This window comes from Thermobia domestica, chromosome 15 (assembly GCF_964235325.1).
Source record: "Thermobia domestica chromosome 15, izTheDome1.hap1.1, whole genome shotgun sequence".
Lineage (NCBI taxonomy): Eukaryota > Metazoa > Arthropoda > Insecta > Zygentoma > Lepismatidae > Thermobia > Thermobia domestica.
Window position 1 is genome coordinate 157,089,883 of NC_137468.1, and position 11,449 is coordinate 157,101,331.

Sequence of the window (11,449 nt, forward strand, 5' to 3'; positions counted from 1 at the left end):
CTAATCACAAAAAGTAAAGAAAGAAAGAAAAAATAGACAAACAGCATAAACATAGTTCTACAAGTTCTGGTGTCCGTAGTGTCTGGTTTTGTACGTAAAATAGTAGAATCACTTTTAACACTATCCACTTTACATGTATTTTACTTTTTTTAACCTCAATGGCAATCGTTTATTCTGTCTACAGAAATAGAATTGTAACTCCTCGAAAATAACTTAACTCGAATCAGGAGTGCAGAAAAGTTTTGAAGAAAAAAAAAACTTCGACGGTGCTCACTATTTATTATTATTTATTTATTTATTATTTAAAATGGCAGAGTTAAGGCATAACCTTTTCTTCCACTCAACCATTTACTCGGATCTCATATATATATATATATATATATATATATATATATATATATATATATATATATATATATATATATATATATATATATATATATATATCAGTGGCGTATTTAGGGGGGTGGCTTCCGGGCTTAAGCCCCCCGAAATCTTACTATAGTAAAGTATATGAAATATCTTGCAGAAAGTACACATTTTCAGGCAAACCCCCCCCGAAAGTTAGCAAAGCCCTCCCCGAAACAAAATCGTAAATACGCCACTGATATATATATATATATATATATATATATATATATATATATATATTAACAACGAGAATAAAAAGGATATACACATTTGTGTACTTTAAAGAGTTACAGACATACAGAACAATCAGAAAATGAAACATGAAAAGTGAAAATGAAACTTATTACATATAAAATAAACACTTAAATAAACAAGCGACAATGCTAAAGACATGTTAAATTATACAAGGAGAAAGAAACAAAGAAATCAATCTTGATTATATATAACATATAAAATACATTCCTATGATTGATTATGTATATATAAAATAATGCACATACTTAAGTGATTGTGTATAAGGTATACGTTGATACACATATATCAAAAGGGAATAGAAAAGAAAATAAGAAGAAATAGAAAGAGAAAAATAAGAAAAACGAACGACTGCATGGTAACGCAAGGAATAGTTTCGTTTTTTTTTTTTTTTTCCTGAAGACCTTCATTAGAAAGATATTCTTTAAGCCGACGTTTAAAAGTCAACACTGAACCAGATTTTGTGATGCTTTCAGGGATGTCATTCCAAGCTTTGGTGGCAAATAGTGTGAAACATTTAAAAAAAATAGATTTGTGCATTTGAAGGGCGAGTGTTGTATTTAGTGCTCTCAACTGGTCGGGTCGGATCGGGTTGAAGACCAACCCGATCCGACCCGTGACCCGAATTGACTGACCCGACCCGACTCGAGTGACCCGACAACCCGACCCGAGTAGTCTGACCCGACAACCCGACCCGACCCGTTTGAGAGCACTATGATCACGACACTGGGTGAACGCCAAAATGCACTCCCATTGGGAATTAAACCCGGACCACGTGTACCGAAGTCTTACACGTTAACCACTGGCTAGATCAAGCGGGGGATTTGTATATGCATCTTAATGAATATTTGGCACTTTTGAGGTTTGGTTATTTCTTTTTATAACTGATACCAGTGTCCGACGTGGGAGAAATTTATTTTCTTCTTGCTTTAGTTCTATGTGACGAAATTTTTATTCAAGGTCAGTGTTCTCACCTGCTCGGACGGCAGGGGGTCTTCTTGGAAGGCAGTAGCAAGAGTCTCTTGGCGAAGACAAAAGGAAATCGTTTAACTAGAATGATAAGGGTTGAGGAAACGGGAGAACATCTGTGATTTTTTCCAACCCTTCAACTTTCATTCTAAAATAGGTTCTTATGATTCCGGGACCCGCGCCACTTTGATTTTTCTTTCTCGGTAATTAAAACGTATTTTACAGTATATATAGTTGCAAGTAAGAAGATACATAATATGAATTTTGTAATTTAAAATTTAAAAATACAGTATAATAATTAATTATAAAGTACTAATTTTATTTCATCTCTTTCAGTACAACAAATGAAATTCAAACAATTCGCACCCTGGGTCTTTGTCATCAATACTGCGTCTTATTCTTTGTCTTGCACAGTCAAGTCTTGGTCCTGCATTTCGTAGTCTTGGTGATCTTTCATGCTATACAAGAGCCAAGAATGCTCGACTCATTGGTACAAATGAAGACCAAGTGTGATTTTGATTATGGTCTTTCATACTACACGGAAAGCAAGAAAATATGCTCATCGCTACTTCGTGATCACCAAAACAAGGCCAAGAGCAAGAGTACTATGCCCTTCTTCTTGCATATTCAATCTTTATCTTATTCCTGTATCGATGTCCTTGGGCTTGGTGAAATAAAATGAAATATTCAGTTTAAGATCCCTCGATTCTGCACCAGGATAAAGGATATGGTGACCATGAGAAATGAATGCAATGGTGGAATTAAGAAAGTGGGAGGAGACAGGAGAACCTTGAGAAAACAGACTACACGGCGTTTCTCCACCACAAAGCCCACTTAACACAAGCTGGGATCGAACCATGGACACCATGCACCAGAGATGAATTCTCTACCACTGAGCTATCGCGGCCCTGCTTGGGCTTGGTCGTCCATATCCAATCTTTCTTTTGGCCTTGCTTAAACAACTTCTAGTTTTGTTCTAAATCCAGACTCCATATTGGCGTAGATATTAATATTACAGTCGATTGGTAAAATCAATCTTCCACATTTAAAAATTAAAGTACACACAAGTACAAAAATAAGCATTTACCATAAAAACACTAACTGCAAGTGTTCAAAATAGATTTATGGCTTCTATAAAATCAATTGAAAATTGCTATTTTTAATTAGGCAGCTAGTGAAAAACTGCAGCTTTCGACTCCAGCCGAGTTTAAGCTCAACCTAAACTTAGTTGACCAAAGTGAACTGACCCGACTGACCCGAGCTGACCCGATTGACCCAACCCGACCCGAATAACCCGCCCGACAACCCGACCCGACCCGAGTAGCCTGACCAGACAACCCGGCCCGAGCTGACCCGACTGACCCGATCTGACTACCCGACCCGAGTTGACCCGACCCGTTCGAGAGCACTAGTTGTATTTCCTTTAGAACGGATATTTAGTGGGTGAAGGACATTAAAATGATAGTTCTCATAATCATGTACATTTATTGCGTAATTAAAACATTTTTGCTCAAATTCCGATTCACAAAACTTCCCAGACTTCAAACAGTTTGAACCCAACGTTCATTGGTGTGCAAAAAGTGTATGACTATACTTAAATAGGGGGGAAAAAAAGAGAATAAACTCTTCCCAGCCAAAAATGAAATGAAATCTTTGAGTTTTACGTCCCACGGTTATGCCGGTTAGGCTAAAGCAGACGGTGATGATGAGTAATGAATGATATGGTGGAATGAAGAAAGCGGGAGGAAACGGGAGAACCCCTAAAAATCCACGCACACGGTCTTTGCCCACCACAAATTTCACTTGGCGCAACCTGGGATCGAACCAGGGATCCCACACTCCAGAGGTGAACGCTCTACCACTGAGTGCATCATGCGCCCAATTACATGCCGGAGGTACAAATTTTAACAAAATTTTAACTGCCTCACAGTGAGAATTCAAGATTGTTGCTCTTCACGACACCATTCTTACAATGATTGCGCGATTTGTTGTGACTCAAACCAAAACACACACAAACATGGAACTCGGTTTCAAATATGTTATTTCTCAACCAAATCAGTTTTTGGTTTTATGTCATTATTACAGCTTTTCAAAATTCATCTAAGCTTTTTTTTTTTTAAATCAAAATCTACCCACCCAAAATTTTGGTGTAATAAAATTCCATAAAAATATACGGAAATGCAAAATATAAATTTTAAAAAGTTTTCCGTCCAATTATCCCCTGAACCCAATTCTCCCCCTCTACCCTATATAAAATGGAAAGAAAAAGTAATAAAAAGTGCTGAAAATGGAGGAAAAGCAGAGTTTACTTTCGAAAACTTTCTTACGCTTTGCGCCAATCATGGTGGCGCTTCGCAGCTGGTCTGTTGACCTCACTCATACGTACAGGGGGGGCTGACGTATACTCGCACCCCGGGCGATGATTTTCCGCGGAACGGAACTGAATAGAGGTGTTATTGCTATCTTGTAAGATACTTTGAAATAAAAGGTGCTTTTGAGTACTTGAAAATCTTTCAAGGTAAAACTTTTTTTTTTTTAGTGTGCGGTGAGATTTTTATTATTGCTGTATTATTACATGATGGTGGGTTACGACTAGGGATGGCCACAAAGTTCCGGTTCCGCCGGAACCGGTTCCACGAGGAACCGGTTCTCGGACATCCGGTTTTCAGAACCGGTTCTGGAACCGGTTCCAGACCTGGATCCGAAAACCCGGTTCCAGAACCGGATCTTAGGAACCGGTTCCAGACCTGGATCCGAAAACCCGGTTCCAGAACCGGATCTTAAGAACCGGTTCCAGATCTGGATCTGAAAACCCGGTTCTAGAACCGGATCTTAGGAACCGGTTCCAGATCTGGATCTGAAAACCCGGTTCCAGAACCGGATCTTATGAACCGGTTCCAGACCTGGATCCGAAAGACCCGTAAAGGAGGCATAAAGTTCACCTTCAAAAATAATGCAAAGAGGACCATGCGCTTGTGCCTTCCCCGCCCAGACCCGCTTGTGCCCCCAGAAAAAAAATTTGGTCCACCAGTGGGTGTTTAGCCAAATGAGTTGGCCAGTTTGCCTGTTTAACCAATGAGTTTGCCAGTTACTCAGTTTATTTAGCCAAATGAGACAAGCTGCCGCCGCCTGGGCGCCTGCCTGTCGCTTCTACCATTTCATCTAGCATACTGTTTACAGCTTGCCAGCAGCTCGGGTTTAGCGTAGGGATTTTCACAAAGTTTTGGTTCCAGCGGAACCGGTTCTGTTTTCAGAACCGGTTCCAGACCTGGATCCGAAGAACCGGTTCCAGACCTGGATCCGAAGAACCGGTTCTAGACCTGGATCCGAAGAACCGGTTCTAGACCTGGATCCGAAGAACCGGTTCCAGACCTGGATCCGAAAAACCGGTTCCGGAACCGGATCTCCTAGAACCGGATCCGTTCAGACCCGAAAACCGGTTCCACCAGGAACCGGTTCTGGCCATCCCTAGTTACGACTCTCAAGGGAATAAGCAATTACAGTACTTAATTGCAATATCATATTTCACATTGGTGTCCAGTACAATGACGGACAAACTTTCCTAAAAAGGGGTGAAAGAAAGAAAAAAACTTAGGCGGAGCCAATATAATTTATTAAACACTCTGGGCCTTATGCAGAGACGTTTTGACGTATGATTAGTGTCATATTAAAGTCCTGACTACTGCAGGAAACATATGTTAGTCGGACTCTTTAGTATGACATTAATCACGCGTCAGAACGACTCTGCATAAGGTCTAACAAGCAGAGGTCGAAGTGAGACGGTATGCGGTGGTATGCCATACCGCCTCTGGTTTTTTAGTGATGAAGGCATACCGCCTCTGGTTTTTTAGTGATGAAGGCATACCGCCTCTGGTTTTTTAGTGATGAAGGCATACCGCCTCTGGTTTTTCGTAATCAAGACATACCATCACTAGATGCTAAATACCTTTAATAAATCCATTTTCATACACATTAATTGACGAATAGCCTTGCACGTCAAAGATTTTTATTTCTTATGTAGAAATAATTTCCAAGTTGACAACACTGACATTTTTATCTTTTTCCTACCTTTTCTCTTTAAATGAGGTTTCAAAGAAAGGACCCCGCACTTTTCTTATGGAAAGTGGCTTCCGGCTAATGTTGTTGAAACTTCGCTGGTTGATAGTTCTTAACATGTGGATCAAAAGTCTCAATGGGCACAAAGACCGAAATCCACTCCTTCCCTCCCAAAAACCGCCTCCAAGTAGCTGGGGGGCATTGAACTGATTTCAGCATGTAAAACAATTTGTTGTTTTAATCAACTCAACAAGGACCCCAAACAACCACATGTTAGACTATCAAACTACCCCACTTGACACCGCCCTTTGCCCCCCACATTCCCCCACCCCCCGCGAATTACCTTACGGATGTTCCATATTACTGTAGTTTATAGTTGCGCGTATGTGTTGAAATACCTACAGTTTTGGTCTCACCGACGATATAATAGGTTTCACGTATTGCTGATTACGAATCTAAGGTGAGAGTTCTAGAATTCAAGATGGATGATCAGTATGGCGGATCAAAAACACGAAACTCCTGAATGTAGCCACAAATAGCTGTTTACTAGGGTATTTTGGGTCGTTGGTTACGAATCTGAGGTCAAAATTCTTGAATTCAAGATTGCAGATCCAATATGGTGGATAAAAACGTCGAAGCCACAAATCGTAGTAGACTAGAGTGTTTTTAGATCGCTGTTTAAGTACGCAACATTCCTTGATACTTCAGCCACAATGTAGAATTATTCTGCACCCTTGCCCTTTACCAAAACCCACCACAGATATCTTAATGCTGAACGGTGTTAAAATAATTCATCAATTATCTGTTCATTATTTTCATCATTTCGGTTTGCAGCATCTAATGTGGTACTTAGCAATGAGTCATCGGGATATCTAATATTCTGTAAATGTCGTGCATGGCCTAAATACCACAAGACACTTGCAACGTGCGCACATGTACCTAATGTACAAGCACCGCTTTGACATGTACAGTAGTAACCTTGAATAACATTTTGATCATAATCCTGGTCATTGTGTTAGTAGACAGAGGATACCGCGATGCAATTCCTTTACTGGAATATTTAGGAATTGATCATAGAATGCCCGCACTCCTACTACCATGTGAAAGACAACTATCAACAGAAGAAGCAAATACTTCTCGACTAGTTACTAAAAGTCGATGGATACTCGAGGCAAGAAACGGGCATCTAAGATCTGTTTTTAAGTTTCTTGCACAGACGTTGAATCTGCAACATGCAAAGAAACTGAATAGTTGGAGCTATTTTGAACAGATACCATCCCGTTATTTTCATGCAAGATGCAACCATTGAATTAGCTAGAGAAATGAAAAATAGGTCAATCATGCCGAACGTTGTTAAAGCAAGAGCGGAGGTAGATAATCTTATTAGAAGGAACGGTCAATGGGTACCGCTGAATGATCAAGGCCTAATTGATTTCTCTGTACTTAACTTAAACTACTTACGAGATTTGACTGTAGGCATATATCAAGTAGATCTCTCATCCTCTTACGTCCAAGATAAACTAATACGAGATAAGGGTGAGCAATTCCAGCTTGACGAAAACGTAACTGAACCGGGATTCCTGCGCATATGTCTCTACTCAAGGTTCCGCAATGCAACTAAGCATCAAGTTTTCATAGCATATGTAACCAATGATGAAGATGACCAGGATTATGATCAAAATGTTATTCAAGGTTACTACTGTACATGTCAAAGCGGTGCTTGTACATTAGGTACATGTGCGCACGTTGCAAGTGTCTTGTGGTATTTAGGCCATGCACGACATTTACAGAATATTAGATATCCCGATGACTCATTGCTAAGTACCACATTAGATGCTGCAAACCGAAATGATGAAAATAATGAACAGATAATTGATGAATTATTTTAACACCGTTCAGCATTAAGATATCTGTGGTGGGTTTTGGTAAAGGGCAAGGGTGCAGAATAATTCTACATGGTGGCTGAAGTATCTAGGAATGTTGCGTACTTAAACAGCGATCTAAAAACACTCTAGTCTACTACGATTTGTAGCTTCGACGTTTTTATCCACCATATTGGATCTGCAATCTTGAATTCAAGAATTTTGACCTCAAATTCGTAACCAACGACCCAAAATACCCTAGTAAACAGCTATTTGTGGCTACATTCAGGGGTTTCGTGTTTTTAATCCGCCATATTGATCATCCATCTTGAATTCTGGAACTCTCACCTCAGATTCGTAATCAGCAATACGTGAAACCTATTATATCGTCGGTGAGACCAAAACTGTAGGTATTTCAACACATACGCGCAACTATAAACTACAGTAATATGGAACATCCGTAAGGTAATTCGCGGGGGGTGGGGGAATGTGGGGGGCAAAGGGCGGTGTCAAGTGGGGTAGTTTGATAGTCTAACATGTGGTTGTTTGGGGTCCTTGTTGAGTTGATTAAAACAACAAATTGTTTTACATGCTGAAATCAGTTCAATGCCCCCCAGCTACTTGGAGGCGGTTTTTGGGGGGGAAGGAGTGGATTTCGGTCTTTGTGCCCATTGAGACTTTTGATCCACATGTTAAGAACTATCAACCAGCGAAGTTTCAACAACATTAGCCGAAAGCCACTTTCCATAAGAAAAGTGCGGGGTCCTTTGTCTAGTATATATTTTGATGTGTTATATTGCATTTTGTTATGTATGTGTCTCGTCTTCCTTCATGTATATAGATAAATGTCGTGTTTTGAGCATGCGCGGATTTCGGAGTTGTCTGCTGTGGGGGTCGGATTTTCCGGAGGTTTGGATTACCCCTCAGTCGAGTAAGGGTCCGTGAATTTTCCGCAGGAAATTATTAATATAAAAACGCAGTTTATGAGCATTTTCGTGTATAATTCTCTATAATACAACATAACAGGATTTAAAAAAAAAAGAAAAACAGCTGTTGGTGGAGAATCAAAGACTCTCCAATGGCGAGGAGTCAAAGTCTTCCCTCGTAACTACAGAGAAGCTCTCCAATGGTTTTCAGTCATTATGTAAATAGAAATGCAACCTTTTAGGTAACATACCTTCACTGTATTTCAACCTGCTTTTTTTCCACTTCGAACACTACTAACAAGAGTATGGTTTACAAAATGTTTGTAGTAATAAGCTCTACTTTATTACTAATTGAGAGATTATAAAGGAGAATGTGAAGGTTGACATTGTATTTCTAGAATGTTTCCCACAATATCTGGTTCGAATAGAAGAGAAGTTAAATGATCATCTGCCAGTCTGTTTCCTTTACAACTATTTCGAAGTTTTACTGTATTTCATTATTTCTTGTTGTTATATTGGAGGAATGATCAGATTATGGTTTCTTGCACACAAAACTTAGTTAAAACTGTAACACACCACACAGCCACAGTTGGGCCAAACACTAGAATTTGTGATAAAAACTGTTTGAGATTCGTTTCTTTTGAAATGGTACCGTACTGAAAACATTTGTTTACACTTTTTAATGGTTTGAACGTAATTTTACAAAATGTAAACGTTACTATTGTCTGATTATACAAAACTTAACTCTCTCTTCAAGCTGAAGCTACAGATTCTGACTCAGTCTCGGATCCACTGTTCCCACTTCTGATAGCAATTACTTCTCTTTCAAATGCTGAGGCAGTGGTGGATTTAGAAGGTAAAAACTGGGGGGGGCAGCCAGTACCCAGACTATATAAACTTTCAAAAATATATAAATAATAGTTTAAATTATTTTGTCACTGAAAAAACTGGGGGGGGGGGAGGGCTAGATCCGCCACTGTGCTGAAGCTGGTTTCTTCGGAGTTATCCGCAAACTTGAAATCGTCTGGTCAGATGAAATAGGTAAATCTCTTCAGGCAGTTGCCAATTGGAATCAACGCATGTTCTACAGCCAAACCATGGATGAATATATTCTGTACTGTACATGTATATAGTTGCAGCATAGGCTATGAAGGGTCTTTCTCCATATATATATATATATATATATATATATATATATATATTATGTGATCAAAAGTATCCGGACACCTCGCTGAAAATGACTTACAAGTTCGTGGCGCCCTCCATCGGTACTGATGGAATTCAATATAGTGTTGGCCCACTCTTAGCCTTGATGACAGCTTCCACTCTCGCAGGCATACTTTCAATCAGGTGATAGAAGGTTTCTTGGGGAATGGCAGCCCATTCTTCACGGAGTGCTGAACTGAGGAGAGGTATCGATGTAGGTCGGTGAGGCCTGGTACGAAGTCGGCGTTCCAAAACATCCCAAAGGTATTCTATATGATTCAAGTCAGGACTTTGTGCAGGCCATTCCATTACAGGGATGTTATGGTCGTGTAACCACTCCGCCACAGGCCGTGCAGTATGAACAGGTGCTCGATCTTGTTGAAAGATGCAATCGCCATCCCCGAATTGATCTTCAACAGTGGGAGGCAAGAAGGTGCTTAAAACATCAATGTAGACCTACGCTGTGAGAGTGCCACACAAAACAACAAGGGGTGCAAGCATCCAAGAAAAGCACGACCACACCATAACACCACCACCTCCGAGTTTTACTGTTGGCACTACACACGCTGACAAATGACGTTCACCGGGCATTCGCCATACCCACACCCTGCCATCGGATCGCCACATTGTGTACCGTGATTCGTTACTCGCACAACGTTTTCCCACTGTTCAATCGTCCAATATTTACGCTCCTTACACCAAGCGAAGCGTCGTTTGGCATTTACCTGCCTGATGTGTAGCTTATGAGCAGCCACTCGACCATGAAATCCAAGTTCTCTCATCTCACGCCTAACTCTCATAGTACTTGGAGTGGATTCTGATGCAGTTTGGAATTCTTGTGTGATGGTCTGAATAGATGTCTGCCTATTACACTTTACGACCCTCTTCAACTGTCGGCGGTCTCTGTCAGTCAGTAGGCGACGTCGGCCTGTACGCTTTTGTGCTGTACGTGTCCCTTCACGTTTCCACTTCAATATCACATCAGACACAGTGGACCTAGGAATGTTTAGGAGTGTGGAAATCTCGCGTACAGACTTCTGACACAAGTGACATCCAATCACCTGACCACGTTCGAAGTCCGTGAGTTCCGCAGACCGCCCCATTCTGCATTCTCACAATGTCTAATGACTACTGAGGTCGCGGATAATGAGTACCAGGCAGTAGGTGGCAGCACAATGCACCTAATATGAAAAACGTATGTTTTTGGGGCTGTCCGGATACTTTTGATCACATAGTATATATTGCGATTTTTTTCTATATCTTATTTGGTGACCACTAGAAATAGCTTGTAGTACAATTTTATGTCGTCTGATTATATCGATACCAATGCCACAAATGATTGAGAATGTTTCTTGATTTGCAACAAAAAAAAAAAAAAAAAAAAAATGGAAGTGTTATCGTCAGTCATTATTGGTGCTTCCAAAACCAAATCCTGACTTTGATTACTTTGATTTATCAACAAGTAAGAACATTTTCTTCTTGAATTTTTTTGAACATTTCTTTCTTCATTTCGTATGTCTATATTTCGTTCTTCATTCCGCGGGAAATTCACACACGACACTGCATTTGGTCGTTCGTCAAAATCTTCGGAAACATTTTTGCACAGATTTTTCGCATGTTTAAGTTTTCGGTAACAATTTCAAAAACTTCCACCTCCTTTGATTGTCAGTTCCACCTCCTCTGCAATCCCCTGGAGACTTTAACGCCTGTCTTTGTCTTAAAGAGCTTTCATACGGGCCATCTTGAACGCGGTGTACCAGATGCAAA